This window comes from Mustela putorius, unplaced genomic scaffold (genome assembly GCF_011764305.1).
Source record: "Mustela putorius furo isolate JIRA1106 unplaced genomic scaffold, ASM1176430v1.1 tig00000421_pilon_pilon_pilon, whole genome shotgun sequence".
In the NCBI taxonomy this organism is placed as follows: Eukaryota; Metazoa; Chordata; class Mammalia; order Carnivora; family Mustelidae; genus Mustela; species Mustela putorius.
The window spans coordinates 12,835,428-12,853,984 of NW_025421375.1; the positions used below are offsets into that span (position 1 = coordinate 12,835,428).

Below are 18,557 nucleotides of genomic sequence, written 5' to 3' on the forward strand. Positions count from 1 at the left end.
CTTAGCTATAATCTTTAAAAGTCAGAGAAGAGTTATCTGGGGGCGGGTGGTGGGGGGCAGGAGTACAGAGTTTTTATTAATTCACTGAGGCTTTGTGCCAACTGAATTCTAACTCTGGAACTACTTCCTGTAATTATGATTTAGGAGTGCCAGAAACAAATATAGCTAACAAGTTCAACCAGTTATATAGAGAACAAATTAGTTCATAAAACATAGTAGATTCTATCTCCAAATTGAAAATTTGGCCCAAGTCAGTAACAGGCACTGCCATTTTTTTTTTTTTTCCTCAGCAGGGTAATTTTGGTTAGCTGGCATTTTCAGAGGAAGAGTAACCATTAAGACTAAGGTAACGTAATTAGGAGAAAAATATATTCCTATGGAATGTCAAAATGAGTCCATTTATAGTGTTAATGTTTGCTTCATTTTTTTTTAAGATTTTATTTATTTATTTGACAGAGAGAGACACAGGGAGAGAGGGAACACAAGCAGGGGGAGAAGGAGAGGGAGAAGCAAGCTTCCTGCCAAGTAGGGAACCCAATGCAGAGCTCGATCCCAGGACCCTGGGATCATGACTTGAGCCAAAGGCAGACGCTTAACGTGGCTTAATGACTTGGCCACCCAGGCACTCCAACATTTGCATCTATTTTTTAAAGACTATAATTCTAATTCTATCTAGTCATTGATACCAGTGATTCCAACAACTGTAGTTTGCAAAAGAATCACCATGCCTCAGAGTCTCACAGCTCTGTTTTTCTAGTCCGGGCAGGGACCTAGGAGTCTCCATTTTTAATAAGAATCTCCAGTACTTTCGATGCAGATGCAGAAGGACCTCAGAATTACTTGGAGATCGTAGGCTCACAAACTAGGCTTCTGTCTAGACCAGGGCAAGGCAAGCACCAGCAATGAGTGAATCAAGCTTGATGGGGAGACCATGGTGAACAGAGAAAGCCATACTTCTCCTTCAGGGCTCACTAGGTACTTGGCATAAGTCAGTTTTTGCCCTGAAGAAATATATATCCAGTTTCCAGGTATTTCAATATTTAAGAGCCTGAATTTTTGTGTGTGCAAAATACTCTGATTTTTAACATGTTTACCTAACATTTAAAAAACTATGCCGATTAAACCACACATTTGCAGGCTACAATTTCACTAGAGATGAAACTTCGATACCTCTATTCTACACCAGAATTCCTTACAGGTTATAGAGTATGGGCCCTAGTCAGGAAGGAAGGAAGGAAGGAAGGTAGGAAGGTAGGACATGCTAACTCTTCAGGACCGCCAACCTTATCATGCTTTTAGGGCAAAGATCTACCCTACCTACCACAGGACAGTAATTAAAAATGACCGTTCCATTGTGTTCAGTGGAGAGAACGGCCCAGTAAAACAGCTCTACACTTGCGCATTGTGGACACGTCCTTCCCTCAACAGTAACATTTTATTTTGTTTCGGGTGCGGTTGTCTACCTATCTTTCATGGTGCAGCTCATTGCATTTTTAAAAGATGTTTTTTCCAGGAGCTAATTGAGCTTTATCTATGTGAGTGAGCTAGAATCTGTCACTGACAGCCTGCAGAAGGCCATTTCTTCAATTGCTTGAAAGAACTAAAGAGTCAGACATGACAAACTGCTGCTTGGAATACCTGGCAGCAAGCCCATTAGTGCTGCTGTGCCAAGATGTGCTAATAAATTACTTAGAGAACACAGACTCACTTTATTTCCGTCATGAAATTCGCCACCCTAAAACCAAAGGAGAAGATTTGATTTTTTTTTTTTTTCCTATCATAGTTTGTCAGGGCCTTTTGGAAACAGAATGCATTATTTATTTTTCAGGAAACATAATTGTTGGCAAAACCACTCTAGACTCTGAGAACAGCTTTCTTTTGTTTCTTGTAGGATTTCTTGAGAAACAAACCTTGGGCTTTCTTTCTACTCTTTACTCTCTGCCAAAAAGCAACTGTTAACATAGTAGCAAATGTAGCAAATGAAAAAAATCAAACTGTGCATTTTTTTTTCCTATCCTGTTTCATAAGGGAGATCCTCTTGCTTTAGCTTTCCTGGTAATCTACAAAACAATTAACTTTTTCCTCAGGGATGGAGCAAAAGTACCCATTTTACCAGAATGTTCTCATCAAACATTGACTTAAAGGATTACGAAGAAGTAGTGAAAGGTGTCTGCCAGTATCCTGGGGATTTGCTCTATTTAGTTTGGATCAAATCCTTCCATAGGCAAAGTGAGCCAGATAGGATTCTAGGTCTTAAATTGATGTGTTCCTCTCTAGACAATTCTCTGCTGTCCTCACCCCAGTTCTAATGTTCATTTCTGGTTACATAGCACACACTACCTCACAGATTTGGGTGTTTATCTTTGTGTGATCCTAGTTGTTGATACAACCTTTGCCATCACTGAATCACTGTGGCCAGGGAAACGGAATTCTCTGACCGGCCAGCCAAGGTGAAGGAGTTTTTTGAGGGACAACTTGAAATGGGGATGGGGTACTTCCCCAAATGAAAAGTAGGTTACTGTTGGCAGATGAGAGGGGATAGAAGGTAAGCAATGAGCCATCAACATGTGCCCACCAAAAATCAGTTTGGGGCCCCAAACATGAATGTGATTTTCAAAGACACTGAAATCTGGCCCAAAGAAGAACTTCCACAAGTGTTTTTGTACAATGGAATCCTCATGGGATCCAATGCACAGATTCCCAAGAGACCATTGGCACGGGTCAGAGTACTCATTTGGAGGTAAGATTTCCAGTCACCGTTGCAAATGCAGCTCAGCATTATTTGCTCAATGCTGTTAATATGCTAAGGTGACAGAGTGGGGAGGCCATCAGAGGACTTGAAGCACCTTCTCTAGCTCATTCACTAGCCATTCATTTGATGCAGTTCTCCAAGAATATCATCTTGACTATTCAGCTAAGAGTCTGAATCACAGGGACAGGTGGTAAAGGTTCTCCAGAGGTCCCTGTGCTCGCTCACCTGCCCCACTGACCACACCCTACGGAGTCATGGAATTGGTGCCCAGAACCTAGGACTAGACCACATTAAAGTTATTATTAGCAAGTTCAGTCTCTGTGTTCTGAACTGTTCTGGGTTGAGGGCAAGATGGAAAGAATACAAAATTCTGGTACTCATACTTTTTGACAGACTCAAAGTTCAGGAAAATGTTCCCTTTATCAAATATTCTCATCATGTACAAGCCTTTTGAGCTTACATTGGCAGCAGCTTTGAGAAAGAAAGCAGATCAACCTACTTTGTAGGCAAGGTTGCTCACGTACATTTCCAATAAAATAAAGACCTTTTTGCTCCTTGCTACCTGGATCATTTTTTTTTCTTCACTTAGACATTGTTCCTTGGAGAAATGCCTACTTGCTTGGGCTCTATATATGTCTGAATTGGCAGCCAAAGGAATATGATCAGAACCTAGGATTCTGTGTTTCTCACAGCCTCTCCTATCAACAACCATGATCAATTCTCCCTAAATGAGTTCCTCTAGATACTGTCACTCTCTCCACTAGGTCTTTCTGGTTGACTGAGTCTCTCCTTCAGTAAACATTTATTTTTTGCCTTCTCTACATCAGCACTGGGCATTGAGAATAAACAATAAACTGTTTATTTCAACAAACATGTGTGTGCCAGACACAGTTTCAATATCCTAGAGATCTTTTATAGTCTGATAGGAAAGAGAAGCAAACCAGAAAATAAGTGATGCTACACTAAGCCACTAAGAATGGTGTGTTTTGGAGGGCACAGAATGGATGTGGGATCTGAGCAGACCGAGAGACAGCCATGGAGAACAGGCGTATTTCTTTCACTGTGGCTCAGCCAAATTTATGGTATGTCTGTTTTCCAAGTACCTGTTTAGAGGGGAATGCAACATTTTATACTGGGATGCTCTTGTTCTAAAGAAATCTGATAAACTCAAACATACCATGGTGTTCTCTTCTATCTCACACCCCCATCCCTTTCATCTCCAGCAATATGAGTACCTGTTCTTCTGGGTTCTTCTCTTATGTCACCCTCCAGGCTGACAATGTTGGATAGAACACTCAGAAAAAAATAAAATAAAACCACTTGGATTGTTTTCATCAAATCAGTTAAGATAAAATATGAAAAACAGCCAAATCTCCTTGCCTCTGTCCCTGTGGTTAGGATTCATAACTTAACCTGTGAGAAACACCACATGGAAAGTTTGCTCCCCTTCTTTGATCTTTAATGCCACATGATTCTAGTCTATTACACCGAAGTAGAAGACAGTGCAAGTGTCGATCTGTCTGTTACAAATTTCAGACAGTTTCCTTTTCTCCTGAGGACTGAGCCATCACTAGATGGAGCTCAAGGTGACCTATTCCTATCCAACATCTATATAGTCCAAGAGACTCAAACCCACACTAGGCAACATGCACTTGCAAATATCATGGTTTATAGTTGTGGTGCATCTCCTTGCTACCTGGGCAAACTTGGGCCAGTGAATAAAACTCTCTGAGATTTAGTTTCCTCTTCAATAAAATGTGAAATTGTAGTAAGTTGAATGGGGACCCCCAAGAAATGTCTTTGCCCTAACCTCTAGAACCTATGAATATTACCTCTTATGAAAAAAGAGTGACTATTGCCTTAAGTGGCAATAATAATAGTAAAGTGACTAGGTTAAAGATCTTGAGGGGCGAGCTTATTATGGATAACGTAGGTGGGCCCTATCTATAATTGCATTTATCCCTATAAGAGAGAAGCAGAAGGAGTTTGGGTAGCAGATCACAAAGGAGAAGACACACAGAAGAGGAGGAGTTGTTGTACATGGAGGCAGAGACTGGAGGGATGTGGCCATAAAGCGAGGAACTCCTAAATCCACTAGAAGCTGGAAGAGGCAAAAAATGGATTCTCTCATGGAACCATTAGAGGAAGTGTAGCTCTACTGACACCTTGGTTTTCAGTGGCCAGAATTATGAGACAATAAATTTCTGTTATTTTCAGCCGCCAAGTCTGTGGTAATTGTGACATCAGCCACAGGAAATGAGTACAGAAATAAAAGCCACCTTGCTAGGCTGAGGATCAGTGAGAAAGTAAGTATAGAATCTAGAACAAAGTAGTCACTCAGTAATTAGTAACTGCTAGTATTATTATTATTATTATTATTATTATTACTATTTCCTCACTACATAGTACACAGTTAAGTGTCAAATTCCTAAATATTAACAGACTAGGTCTATTTTTTTTCATGCTTCCAAGAGATGAAGAATCAACAAATGACCCAATTCACCTCTCCAGCTTTATTTTCTATAACATACCTTATTCATTTTTTAAAAAAATATGTTATTTATTTATTTATTTGACAGACAGAGATCTCAAGTAGGCAGAGAAGCAGGCAGAGAAAGAGAAGAGCAGGATCCCTGCTGAGCAGAGAGCCCAATGCGGGCTGCGGGACTCGATCCCAGGACCCTGAGATCATGACCTGAGGCGAAGGCAGAGGCTTTAACCCACTGAGCCACCCAGGCGCCCAACATACCTTATTCTTAGGATAATGACACACGCAGATTTCCCAATATGTCTTGGTTTATACCTGTTGCCCCCCTGTAATTTTAACTATTTTCCTCCTTTTGCTCCCAAAGGGGCCTCAGTTAGACAATCAACAGTATGGTTGGCTTATCCACACACCAAGCATGCTGAAATAATAACTGTGAACAACCTTCGCATGTGTACCACAAGTTAGGAACTATTCTAAGCATTTAACTTGTATCTATTCATTTAATTCTCACAAAGATCTATGCATAAAACAGCAGCTTTATCCCCAGTGTGCCCAAGGACACACAGATAGTGAGCAACAGAGTTGATGCTGGTTCCCAGGCAATCCGAATTTAGACCTACACTGATAGCCACTCTGCTCTACCACTACTCTGTTTCTTGACAATGTTCCCCAAAGTAGCCACTCTCATCCCTCTTTGCACCTACTGATAGTTCTCACGTGCAGTGCTAAGTCATTGCTATATTCCAATCAATTATGAGAAATCCCAGAGAGTGCTTATTACTACTACTAATGAGGGTTACGTCAAATTGCCTTCTAAATAAATCAGAGCAGATTCAAGATTATCCCTACAAGAACACGATGCTCACTTACTTGAGTTCTTAGTCATAGGAGAAAGAAGGAGGGAAAAGCTGCAGTGACAACAGATGTCATACCTAGAATATGGAAGCGCCATTGAATATGTACATTCCAGTGGGGCAGAAAGCCTGAGAAGCTTCCTCACCCTGGTCCCTTTGTCTGAAACATCTCCCTTCACCAGTCTCCTGTTGGACGTCTACTATTTCCTTTCATCTAATTCATACAGTCATGAACACATCCCCAAACACCCATGAAGAACAGCTCCTCTTCAGCTTGGCCACCACTGGTAAATCGTGTTTGCCGTGCATTGCACCATGCTATGTTGTATATGACCTAGATGCTGTTCTGTCTCCCCAGTGTCTCTGCAGGACCCTGTGGGCAGGGACCGCATCTTTCTCTCTTCTGCACCCCAAACATCAATCATAGTTCTGCACAGAAAAGGATTCCAAGATGTTCGTTTCTGGATTGGATAGTGTCTCGTGGCATATGCATGTTTCTTTAGGCTGGGCTGCCGTTCCGTAAACACTCTGCCCACTAAACAAGCCGTCAGCATTCACCTGGTGACAATTTGTTAGTTCCCACTCCGTTCTAGGTAGGGAGCCAGACCTTGAGAACATGTGGATAAACACTACCGTATCTCCTCACTAGACAGAGATTCAACTCGTGATGCCTGGAAGAGGGGAGAGCTGTATTCGGTGTGCAGGCTTAGAAGGACTTGGGGATGCAGAAGAAGGAAAGGGCACTCTAGATCTGCGATCCTCAAAGCGTGGTTTTTGGACCAGCAGCCTCATCATCACCAGGGAGCTTGTTGGAAAGTCAGACCTGACTTGTTGGAAAGTCAGATCTTGTTGGAGTGTCAGACCTGAATACAGCTCCAGTGAATTGGACTCTGACAGTTAACAAGGTCCCCACGTGCTTCCCGAGCTCATGAAAGCTTGACAAACTCTCCTGGAAACAGTAAGCGAGTGTGTGAGGAGGGGAGAAAGAATGCCTAGAGGCGGCTTTCATTCGCCTACCGTGGGGGGAAGCTGGAGGGAGAGTGCAAATTTGGGAGTGGGGTTGGGGGGCGGTGAGCCTGGATGGGTTCAGATTTTGGGGTGAAGCACCATCTGTTACCCTGGGAGTTTGCATTTCATCATGAAAGTCGCAAGGACTCATGGAGGATTATGCACGGGAGAGTAGCGTGATCACACGTGTTGTGGAAAGGTCACGTGGACGGCTGAGGGGACAGTGGTTCGAAGGGGACAGTCTACAGGCCAAGATTAATTAGGAAGCTGTTTTAAAGACAGATTCGCAATTGCGTTGTGGGGGAGCTGAGAGAAAAAAAGAAATGCTTTAATATATATTAAATGAGTTTTTAGATTCATGTTAGATGGTTTTTCAGGCTGGAACATTGGAATATCACAGGCTTTACGGTGATTGTTACTATAAGGAGTAACTGTACTCCACTCTGGGTTACAAAAAATAAAGAAGGCATAAGTCCAGCCCTAGAAAGCGTACAGACTCTTCGAGGAGAAGGTAGACAAAGAGATCATTAGCAGACCATGTATTCGGCATAAACAAGTACTGTAAAACCACAGAGGCAGGCAAGAATTACTAAATCTTGGCTGGGCCAACACGAGAACGCTTCCGAGAGGCGGTTACAACTGGGCAACGGGACAACACACGATAAGAGGGGGGCCCTGTAACGCGATGGTTCAGAGCGCACTCTGGAGTCAGGCTGCTCGTCCTTGAATAAACCAGTTCCTCCATCTCTATGTACCTGCCCTCGACAATTTTTTTTTCCCCTAAACAACTTTATGCAAAGTACTTCACCTTTCTTGGCTTCATCTTTAGAGTGGGGATGATCATAAAAGGCCCATCTCACGGGGCTGTCACGAGAGCTAAATGACACAGGTGACATTTACAGCACAGTGCCCGAAACCCAGGAAGCCCTCAAAAATGATACCTATTATATGAGCTAAATTTTGAATGATAAGAGAGTGTTTTCCAGTGAGAGGAAAGCTGAAAATTATTCCTGGCAGTGGTAAGGGTCTGCACAGGCCAGGGAACATGAGAAAGCGGGCACCGAGACTGGGGAAAAGAGAAGGCACTCACAACAGTCACAGCGAAGGGAGGGTGGCCGGTGAAGGATGCTGTGCAAGGTTTGGGGAAAGCAGCGAAAGGCCTGGGACATACTCAGAAGCTTCTGTTTTTGTCTTGAGGACAACAGGGATGTGGATACAAAGGAGTACTGGGAGGATATCAATTTCTTAGCCAGTGTCCAAAGTGGAACAGAGTGAGAAGAGCCCGGAAGCAGAGTAAACTATTAAGAGTGTGTTGTCACAATCTTGGCAGAAGATGATGGTCAAAATAATAATGTTAGTGATAAAAAGAGGCATACCTGATTTAAGAGACATCGCTGGGTTAGAAACGCTAGGCTTCAGTAACAGGATGACAATAAGCTTCCTGCCGAGGGTGACAAGAATGACAATGGTGAAGCTTCTACCGGGCTTAGGGAGCAGCTACAAACAGAAAACCGAAAATAGCAGGCATTAGCAACACAGAGGTTTGCTTCCCTCCAGGAGCAGTAGTCCAGAGCCAGGCAACTGAGGACTGAAATGATGCCCCAGGGCGTCAGGGACCAAGCCTCCTGTTTATCCTGTTGATCTTGTGCAAGGACTCTCTTCCCAAAGTCACCTCATGATTCAAGTTGCTGCACTAACCCCAGTTCCAACCACTACCTTCTTGTTCCGGCCATAAACAAGGAGGACATGGATAAAGAAGACAGAGCATTTTCAATGGCAGTCATTTTAAGAAGGTTCCCAGGGGCACCTGCTTGGCTCAGTCAGTTGAGTGTCCAGCCCTTGGTTTCAGTTCAGGTCGTGATCTCAGGGTCATGAGAGCAAGCCCCACGTCGGGCTCTGCACTGAGCGTGCATTCTGCTTGGCTTTCTCTCCCCCCGCCTCTCTCTGCTCCTCCTGCTCATGCTCTCTCTCTTTCTCTCTCACTTTCTAAAATAAACAAATAAATCTAAGGAAAGAAGGAAGGAAGGAAGTTAGTTCCCAGAAACTGTCACATGACCCTTTCATTTATCTCATCTTAGAAAGAATGAGCAAAGGAGGTTGAAAGGTATGTGGATACTACTTTGGGTGGCCTTTTGCCCTGTTAACAGAGATTCTGTTACTATGTTAGAAGGATCCATAGATCTTGGGGGAATAAGAAGCAATCTCTGCCACAATTCAAACAGGGAATGGAATAGGGGAAGCAAGTGTAACAGAGGGAAAAGTAAAAATTGAGCCTAAGGACATTTAGCAAGAAATATCCAGTAGGCAGTTGGAGACATACCTCCAGAGATGAGGAAAGAGATGTAAAGACACAGGTAAGAAATTTGCATTCCTTCCCTCCTGCTCGGTTGTCATGAAATAAACCTTTGAGGTTCTGAAAGTAGCCTATTTATTCCATCCAGAGAGAAATTTGTTGGCATGACAATAAACCCACAACAGAAATTATTACATTATGATTGTCAAAAACACAGAGTAATTCACAAGGTTTACAGGTAAGAACCTTCTCCCAGGCTAGCTTAGTAGCTTTGCCACTGATGCCTATGGGCTGTTCATATTTTCCCCATGTCGGATTTTGGAGCTGACATTTTGTTTCATGATTTTGAGTCTATGAACATTCGAAATCCCCTATAGCAATGTCTTTAAAACAAACTTCATATCCAAGCGCTTATGCTCTGTCAGGAAACGTATTTATTTTCATGACTCTGAAATTACAGAATTTCTTTAGAGAAACAGAACCCTTCTGGGATTGCATGGTACCTGGAAAGCATGGGTACCCCCACTCTGTGCCAGAGTGTCTCACCCTCTGAATAAAGGTCAATACTGTCCTCAAGTTTAACCTTATATTCCTAAAGGACTCCTCATTGTATTTCTATGAACTAAGAGTTTAGGGCTCCAGAGACAAATCCATACGTTCTTTCTAGGAAGTTAAATAATGGACTTCCAGAGTTGACCAGTCACAAGTTAAAAGAAGCATTGGCAACATGAGAGTAACAACAGAGAGTAACTCATATGGTGAAAAATCTAAAATCAAGTGCATATGGGACAGATTTTTTGTTTGTTTGTTTGTTTGTTTAAGGTTTTATTTTATTTAACTGGCAGACAGAGATCATAAGTAGGCAGAGAAGCAGGCGGGGGCGGGGCGGTGTAGGGAAGCAGGCTCCTTGCTGATCAGAGAGCCCGATGTGAGGCTTGATCCCAGGACCCTGGGATCACGACCCAAGCTGAAGGCAGAAGCTGTAACCCACTTAGCCACCCAGGTGCCCTCATATGGGACAGTTCGAGGAATCCTGAGAAGAGGGAAGCTTAGCAGGATTGCAAGTTTCAAATATCAGAAACATGGGCAAGAAACACACTTACCTATAAAATAAGACCAAAAGGAAGAAGTTCAAAGGAAGCAGATTGAGCCTGAAATTAGACATCTTTTCTAACACTTGAAAATAACCTATTGAAAAAAAACTGTTTTTAGTAAAGTAGGAAAACTGGAAACCACGCTTGATGTAGAAAGACTATATACCGGGCGCCTGGGTGGCTCAGTGGTTAAGCCGCTGCCTTCGGCTCAGGTCATGATCTTAGGGTCCTGGGATTGAGTCCCGCATCGGGCTCTCTGCTCAGCAGGGAGCCTGCTTCCTCCTCTCTCTCTCTCTGCCTGCCTCTCTACCTACTTGTGATTTCTCTCTGTCAAATAAATAAATAAAGTCTTTAAAAAAAAAAAAAAGAAAGACTATATACCATCAGCCAACATCCCACTTAAAACACTAGAGGCCTTCCCATTAAAATCAGAAATAAAAAAAAAAAAAACATGCTTATTGTTAGCACCATTGTCTGACATTATTCTGTAAATCTTGGAGATTGAAATATGACAATTAAAAAATAAGATGCATAATGGAAAAGAGGTAACAAGCCATTATTTGCAGATGATATGATTTATATTTTTACCCAGAATCCCAAACAAATCAACTGAAAGGCTATTTAAACTAATAAGAGTTTAGGAAGATAGCCAACTATAAAAAATGTAGAAAATCAATAACTTGCCTATATATCAGTAGCAAGCAATTAGAATATACAATGGAAAATGATCCTATTAATAATGAAATGACAAATATCAATGTCTTGTAATCTACCTAACAATTTGTTGTGCTAAGTATATAGGCATGTAAGCAGAGTAAGTGGAATCCGTCTGATCTCCCAATGGCTGCCATGTTAGGCTGGGCGGTGCTCCAGGAAAGAGCCCCTGGCCCCATCACTTCACTTATTTATGATGCCTCATAGCAAAGCCAACAGAAAGAGTCATGAGACTGCCTCTAAGGCCACACAGGGGACAAAGCTTTGGTCCCTCCTCTCAAGTAAACGGCAAGCCCTCCACTAAGGAGAAGAATAATTTTTCTGTGGGGTATTAAAGAATAGCTCAGTAAATCTATTTATTCCATCTACTCATTTATTCACTGAAAAATATATTTTGATGCCACAAGCATGATGGATTAGAGGCCGCTAAGGAGAGTAGTGTGTAGGAGAGAAATGATCATGGCCTGAACGAAAGCACTAGCAATGGAGATGGAAGAGGAGAGATTCAGGACATACACCAGAAATAAAATCAAAAAGACTTATTTGGGATTACGTGTGCAAGATGAAAGAGGAAAGGAAATCAAGGAAGGCTTCCAGGTTTCTGCTTGAACAACACAGGTGGTGGTGAAATGGCTAAGAAAGTATTTAGGGGAAGGGAGCTCAAGAGCTCAGTTTCGAACATAATCAAGTTAAAGAAGTCGTGAGACATCCTAGAGGAGCTGTCAAGTAGGAAGTCAGCTATAAGAGTCTGAATTCCAAGGAGAGGTTTAAGATAAAAATATAAATGGCACTGTCAGTATATCAATGGTTTACTCCAGGAAAAGAATGAATGGTTTAGACAGGGGCTCCAAACCAAGTCACGACATTGCTATATCTGTGTAGTAGCACATCTGTGTGTTAATATTTACTTAATAATTTTTCTAAAAATCAACTAAAATGTTCACTGAAATACCCACTGTAATCTCTTTCAAAGTAATAATATCTGTGATATCTCCTATTTAATATGATAGTTACATTCTAGTTTGACAAGCATTAAAAATTAACTTTGATTCCGGGAAAATACATATCACAACTCAGGGAATAATGACAGGTAGAAGAGAAAACACTGAGAAGGAATGTAAGAAAATCTAGGACCGAGTAGAAGAACTTGAATATTTAGAGTTGGGACCTTGTGGAAAGTTTGCAAAGATTGAGCAGCTAGAAGGTAAACCAGAAGAGCAGAGTGGAGTTAAGTATTGTAATATGCCACCTAGAACCCCCTTCATGACTAAAGGATCTATCCCTCTACTCAGAAAACTGGCCTCAGCTGGAAAGAGCTCCTTACCAAGGGCCACACTCCCTCCTCAGTGAGGCAGACATATCCCATGACATCCATATCTAATGATTGTCCAGAGTGTCTAAACGCCCTTTCCTTCACCACAACTCAGGACAATTCTAAAGGTTGGCAATGAAGCTGGCCAAAATCTTTGTAGAACCTGGCTTCTCTTTCTGCTCCATCCAACTACCTTCTTTTCCCCACAGGTGTTGATCCCGAAAGGTCTCTCTCATCAATTTCCTCCATGTTGATAGAAATCAGCTCTAAGTCTCAAGGCATTTTCCTGGGAAACTTATCCTGTGTAATGTAGTATTTCAGAAGGCAAGAGGGGAAGATGCTTCTGGGAGAAAGGGAAGGATACTGGAAAGTCATAAGGGCACCTGGGTGACTCAGTCGGTTGGGCACCTAACTCTTAGATTTCACCTCAGGTCATGATCTCAGTGTCATGAGATTGAGCCCCATGTCCAGCATGGAGCCGGCTTAAGATTCTCTATCTCCCTCTCCCTTTACCCCTCCCCACTGCTTGTGTGTGCTCTCTTGCTTTCTCTCTCTAAATAAATAAATAAAATATTTTTTAAAAGGAGAAATCATAACATAATTCTTGGTGGAAATTCTCAGTAATTGCAAAAATGTAAATTTTCATCAAGTTAATGTGGGTATTATTTGGAAGAGGAAAAAACAATTGACCTAACTGGAAGATAAACAAGTGAAAAACACTTTTTAAAGTCTCTGAAAAAGAAAAATAATTTTTAAAAATTCAAATTTTTTTTAGAATATAGATATTAAAACACACTGAGGAGCTACAATAAGTCATACAATATAGGGTTGCTAACAAAATAAAACAGATTAAGACAAACAGAAAGTTCAAAATGGACTCAAATCAATAAGTATATAAATACATAAGTATAAATAAGAGCTGCTCATGCAAAAATGAGACATAAGAGTTTTCCAGCAAAATAATCCATATGTTCAGGGGCCCTGATGTTTGAGAAGAAACAATTCAACAAACTGAAATTTATTTTACCTTGGGCAAATACCTTGAGATACATTTTACCTTGATATATGACAAAAGAGGTAGTCATTGACAGAGCCTACTGAACTATACAGGTGCTGAAACATAGAAGAAATTTTGGATTTTGTCCTAATGGCAATGGGAAATCATCTACTGCTGTGCTGTCTATCATGGTGGTCACTAACCCCATGTGTCCATCCTGTACTTCAAATGTAATTAGTCTGAATTGAGAAATGCTGCAAATATAAAACACCCACCAAATTTTTTAATTTTTCATATTTAAAAGTATATTAAAAATGCATTAATAATTTGTATACTGATTGTTAAAACCACAATATTTTGGCTATGTTGCATTAAATATATTATTAAAATTAATTTCACCTCTTTTTTTTCTTTCAAATGTTACTACTTGAAAATTTTAAATTGTACATATGACTCACATTTATGGATCATATTGTATTTCTTTTTTTTTTTTTAAGATTTTATTTATTTATTTGAGGGAGAGACAGTGAGAGAGAGTATGAGGGGAGAGGGTTGGAGGGAAAACAGACTCCCCCAGGAACTAGGAACCCAATGCAGGACTCAACCCCGGAACACCTGGATCACAACCTGGGCTGAAGGCAGTTACTTAACCAACTGAGCCACCCAAGCACTCAATCGTATTACATTTCTATTGGACAGGGTTGGTATGGGGGCTTCAAGCCAGGAAGTGATATGATTAACTTCATATTTTTCAAAGATCTCTCTGCCTCCAGTGCACTCATGCTGAGCTCTCGAGCTGTACTTCCTCTTCCTCATCTTGTCACCATTCCTCTGCAACACCTTCCCCTCTTTTATATTATCCTCTTAGGAAAAGGTTTTATCTCAATATATAGAGGCCATCTGCCTAGGATTTCAGGTGTTAGAATTTTTTGTCTTGTTTTGTCTTTAATTGCAGAAAGGAAGATTTTTTAATCCTTTCAGAAAAGAAGGGCAAGCATGGGGAAGCATGGAAGACAGATACACAGTATAGCATGGGATGTCACCTCACGTTGCTGAGTGTTCCCTGTCCAGAAAACTGCCACGACATGGTCATTTTCCTGTGTTGGGCAATATCCCCAGTCCCCCCAAAAGGCAATCATTCCCTACAAACTGCCCAACACTGCATCTGCTCTTTCCTTATCAACACTGTTCATAGCTCCCAGGAGCCCACTCCTGCTAACAGAAATGTCCTAATGTAGGAGATCTATGGTGTGCTCATGGGAAGGTCCTTCCTCCGGCCTTAGCTTAGAGTACTGCCAGCAGTTAAACTCAGGGAGTTCAAGGGTGACTTATCTAACCCAAACTTTACCAGCAATGGCCACAGCTTTTCATACGCATAAATTGTTGGGGATTAGGGGGTTGATGGGGGGTGGGGGGATAGGTTGACACCAGCTGGCAATGGCCATGGAAGGTCCATATTAACCCCAAATCTTAAGAATACCAAGTAAGTGCTAACGAGCTTTCTTCCCTTTGTGTCCTCGGGTCCCTACCTCTCTCTTGAGCTCATATAAACTTCATGTTGCCTCACTGTCTTTGGATTTTCACATATGTGTGGATTTCCTATACGGACACCCATGAAATTTGATTCTCTCCTATTAAAAAAAAAAAAAAATACCAAGTAAGTACTCATTTCTCCTTAGGTGATTATACAATAAGCTTGAGCTGGGAAAAGCCAGTGTCTTTGAGAACTCGTAACCGACCCATAGCACATGTTTGATAACTGCTGTTGACTCTGAACCTGCCCTGCCTTCAAGGGACCATCGCTATCAGTTATGATCATTACCAAAGGGCCAGGGGTCAGAGGCGAGACCGCCTAGCAAGCGATCTTCAAAGCCAGGCAAGAGAGCAGGGTTGCTGTTCTCCAGCGGAAGGTGGCAAATTGAAAAGCCTACCAGAACCAGGCAGGAAGTGTGAATGAATGAAGCAGGCAAACAGGAAACAGGGAAAACACACCTCCAGAGTTTATAAATGAGACTGCTACAGTTCGACACCCATGCTTCCTCAGTTTCTAAAGAAGTGGATGTAGGGATTGGTTTTATGTGAAATTACTCGCTTTTTTAAAAGTTAGCAGCTAATTCACTGAATACATAGACACACACACACACACACACACACACACACTACATACTCTACTATGCAGACCCAACAAAACTCACTTGTCTTGGGGCTAAATAGTTCTCTGTGTACCCTGGGGCAGGCCAGGTTGTGTGGCTTAGCTTTAGACCAATGATTTCTCTCTCTCTCTCTCTTTTTTAAGATTTTAATTCATTTATTTGACAGAGAAAGAGCGAGCAAGCGAGCGAGCCCAAGCAGGGGGAGCGGCAGGCAGAGGGAGAAACAGGCTCCCCACCGAGTAAGGAGTCTGATGTGGGATTCGATCCCAGGACCCTGGGATCGTGACCTGAGATGAAGGTATGTGTTTAACAAACTGAGCCACTTAGATGTCCCTAAATCAGTGATTTCTAACCAGTGAACTTTAAATCTATGGCTACTATTGTCTTTATGTGCTAACGTTTGTTGAACTGACCACAAAAAATAAGTTAGCATCAGTTTGGTCTTTAATATTAGAATTCAAAAGCCAAGTCAAAGCTGTTAGCAAGAGCAAGAGGATGGAAAGCACAGGAACAAAGACCATGACAGAAAAATGCATTGGCAAAAAACACAGAGTGCACCGTGCAGATAAAGAAATTACCTTGTAAACATGCTTTGCTCCAACTCAGTTAGCCTAGTGGGGTTGGCATTTATTTTTATGTAAATGGTTATCTCTACTGAGATCCACACAATGGGCTAGCTACTTTGCATATGACACAAACAAGACCAAGTCTTATAATAGAGAATAACTTACCACCTTGACAGTTCACCAAAGGGCTCTTTTAATTGAACTTCTGGGAGAGAGAGCAGGGAGGGGCTCCCGCCATGCACCATAAGCCTGAGCCTCCTCGTGGACAGCTAGACAGGGAAATGGCAGGGCAGGAGATGACAGGGCAACCTCCTGAGGCCTCAGCGGCGACATGAACAGAGTCCTAACCGCCTACATTGCTTTTCCCTTGTGCTTTGCTTCGGGCCTGTGAACAATGATGACCCTGCTGGTAACCATTACTATTCGCTATTCAAAACCACTCTTACCTGGCTATTCATCCCAACCCTTTCGCTAGATATTTACAATAGATTCTAACCCAGCTTAACAAATATGTGATTGTCGTTAATATAGCTGGCTGTGAACTTGGAGGTGACCAAACCTGCAGAGGAATGGACCCACCTAGAGTGCCTGGGTGGTTCAGTCAGTTAAGCATCCGACTCTGAATTTCGGCTCAGGTTAGGATCTCAGGGTCATGAGATGGAGCCCCACGTTGGGCTCTGCGCTGGGCATGGAGCCTGTTTGGGATTTTCTCTCAGCCTCTTTCTCTGCCCCTCCCCGCCAAGAAAATAATAAACTAATCTTTTTTTTTTTTTTTCTATGCTCATTTTTTTTTTCTAAAAAAAAAAAAAAAAGGACCCACTCACCAAATGCCAATGTGTACCAGACACTGGATATCTGGAGATCCAAAAATAATGTAGACTCTCTCCCATCTAGAATAGCTTACATTCTAATGGCAGTATCCATGTAAGCATGCCAACAGAGAGAGATTTTCCTCTCCCACCTCATTCTTCCCCCGGTTTCTACGTCCCTCCAATCAGAACCTTCCATAGCACCATACCAGGTATTATTTATATATCTGTAATTTTCAAACCCAGAAACTGGAAAGATAATTTACTGTCTGCCTCCCCACCATGCCCCAGGGGGTTTGGATTCCATAAAGACACACATACAAAAAAAAAAAAAAAACCACTATATTTAAGATAAAAATCCCCAGAAAGGTTTCTTGTGATCGCCTTGGCTAGAGCAGACTGGTTCTTACCCCTCACTTCACTCTCCGTCCCCAAAGCCCTGACTGTTTCCGCTGGTTATTGAACTACCAGCCTCAGGGCCTGGAAATCAGAACCATGGTCCTGATCACAAAGCTCTGTTCACAAAGGCTGTTCAAAGCCATAGAACACTCTGGCTCTTTCATAATTGTAATAGATATTGAAATGAAGCACATTCTATTCTCTTCACAAGGAGAGTTTTTTCTTTTTTCTCCTTCAGTTCAAAGACACCTCCTGGTATCCTGATAGCATAATAATTTACTTTTCTTTCCTATTTATGCATGCTTATGGACACAAACTCCTCTATTTTTGTCCTATTTCAATAAAAATTATTGACACAAACTTTACAGTGAATGACTCTGATATAACTGATTGTTCTCCCGTTGAGTAATAATACTCATAAAAAGAAATGGAAGGCACAAGAAGAATCAGAGAGTGCGCAGAAATTGGAATCGTAGAGGGAAACTGTTTAGCATTTATAACTTCCATAAACTTAACCTTGTATTTGTGTCAGCTACTTTATAGTTTTCCAATTTACTTTTTAATTGAGTCCTTTTTTTTTTAGCCATGTTTGGAAGATATAACTCTAAGTCGTCTCTCAAAACCATCCCACTTTAGTTCAGTTCCATTGATCGTTCCTTGTATTTATTATTCTTGTGCCCGACATACATCACTTTCCATTTGGCCAACTGCAAATGCAATTTACCATGCATCAAGCCACTTACACAGCAGATCTGCATTAGTTAATATTTTATTTGGAGCGATCCTTTCCGTGTTTGCTGTTAGCCCTGATTGCTGCCACCTACCTTACTGCTGAGGTTATAGAGACAGGAGTGACTCAAGTGAACTGATTTACTTGCCGACTACAGTTTTAACCCTGGGGCATGAGACTGCTCCTAGAGGCACATAAATGTGAGTTAACTGGACCGACTTTGGTCCCAAAAAGTCTTCAAAAATTCCACAGGATTGTAAAAATTGCCCTTGCAGCCTTTCTTTTTAGTGTAATCTCCAGGCAATCCCTTGCAGTGTGAGAGATCTAGTCCTGGATCTGCTACTTTCACATTCTGTGCTTAGGCTCGTTCCTCTAACTTTGCTTTTTG

The 18,557-nt window shown here is 41.7% G+C and overlaps 1 long non-coding RNA gene across 1 annotated transcript in view; it reads right to left on the reverse strand.

Moving 5' to 3' along the window:
• The window catches only part of LOC106006734, a 190,714-nt gene that overhangs the window by 33,129 nt on the left and 139,028 nt on the right, over nt 1-18,557 (reverse strand). Inside the window, exon 3 of the long non-coding RNA XR_001181010.2 lies at nt 8,479-8,599. This is a non-coding gene — a long non-coding RNA (uncharacterized LOC106006734). The remainder of the gene's footprint in view (nt 1-8,478; nt 8,600-18,557) is intronic.